Source organism: Echinops telfairi, unplaced genomic scaffold (assembly GCF_000313985.2).
Source record: "Echinops telfairi isolate 266 unplaced genomic scaffold, ASM31398v2 ScPeMD7_2;HRSCAF=8, whole genome shotgun sequence".
NCBI lineage: Eukaryota > Metazoa > Chordata > Mammalia > Afrosoricida > Tenrecidae > Echinops > Echinops telfairi.
Window position 1 is genome coordinate 54,515,628 of NW_022103898.1, and position 1,921 is coordinate 54,517,548.

The following is a 1,921-nucleotide window of genomic DNA, read 5'->3' on the forward strand; positions in this document are numbered from 1 at the left end:
ACTCACTCTCTCACTCTCTAATTCACTCACTCTCATTCACTCTCACTCACTTTCTCACACTCACTCACTCACTGACTCACTCTCTCACTAACTCACTCTCTCACACACACACTCACTCACTCTCTCAGTCATTCTCTCATTCACTCACTCTCATTCACTCTCACACTTACTCTCTCATTCACTCCTTCACTCTCTCACTCACTTAAAAAAAAAGATTGAATAACATGGAGAAATACTCTATTTATTCAAATCCTGGTGTGTCGCTTACTATTTTTGTGTTGTTCAAGCTATTCAATGATCTCAATCTCCATTTCATCATCTGTATAATTGGAATAATATTAGTTAAAACAAAGAGTTCTTTGAGTATTTATTGAGTTAATAAATTTAAAGTAGAAGAGTGTTTTACAGCTGAAAAACAAAAAACAAAAACCGAACCAACTACCCTCAGGTCAATTCTGACTCATAGTACCCCACCTCTCCCACCCCCCGGTTCCATTTATCACTGTAAACCTTTAGAAGAGCAAGTAGTCTCAGTTTTCCCCCATGGAGTTGCCAGGAGTTTCAACAGCCAGTCTGTGATTAGTAGCCCAGTCCGAATCTCACAGCACCGCCATGGCCCTGCCCTTCTGACAATCCCTGGTATAGTCTCTATTCCTCCCATCACCATAATTCAAAGATACCAATTCTTCGATCTTTATTCATTCTCTAGGATTCGATGCATATGAAGCAGCTGCAAATACCATGGCTTGGGTCAGGCACACTTTACTCCTCAGTGACATTTAAGGAGGTCTTTTGCTTTAGGTTTGCCCAATTTTACTGTTATCTGACTTCTTGAAGGTTACTCCCGTGGCTGTTGTGAATCCGAGAAAAATGAATTCATTAAGAACTGCAATATTTTCTCCATTTATCATGATGTTGGCTATTGGTCCAGATGTGAGGACTTGGGTTTCCTTAAGTATAATTGATAATGAAGACTGCATTCTTTGATCCTGTTCAGTGTTTCCAGTCCCTTTGCTTTCAACAAGCAAGCTTGTGCCGTTTGCACATCAAAGGTTCTTAATGAGCCTATTTCCAATTCTGATCCGAAATTTTTCTTCATAGAAGCCAGCCTCTCAGGTTACTTGCTCAGCATACATATTGAATACGTATATGAGAAGACATAGCCCTGATGAGCACCGCTCCTGCTCTTGAGCCTCGCATCGTTTGAATGGCTGCCTCTTCATCAATGTACAGGTTCCACATAAGCATAATAAAGTAGTCTGCAATTCTAAGTTTTTGCAATATTATTATCCATAATTTGTTATTATTCAAACAGACACATACTTTTGCACAGTCAATATATCACAACTAAACAACTTTCTAGTATTCTTGCTTTTAGCCAAGAGCCATCTGGCATCAGCAATAATATATATCCCTTATGCCATGTCCTCTTCTGAATCCAGCTTCAGTCTCTGGCAGGTCTCTATCCATGTCTCACGGGAACCAATTTTGAATTATTTTCAGTACAATTTAGCTTGAATGTGCTATTAATATTGTTCATAATTTCCCCATCCCACTAGATCTCTTTTCTTTGGAATGAGCACAAACACAAATCTCTCTCCATAGGTTTTTCCAAATTTCTTAGCACAGATACAACACTGGAAGTTTACGGATGTATCTCAAGGGATATTTTTCCAATTCCTGGGGCTTTGTTTTCCACCAGTGCTTTTAGTGCAACTTGTACTTCTTCAATCAATATCATCGAGGCTAAATCATGTGCTACCTCCTGAAGTGGTTGGATACTGACTACTTGTTTGGGGTACAGTAACTCAGTTCTTTTTCTTTTCATTTGCTTCTCAGATGCTTCCTGGATGGTGCCATGCGTCCCCTCATTGACTCCTGCAATATTACAGCGCGAGGCAAGAAACATTCTCTTCGACTC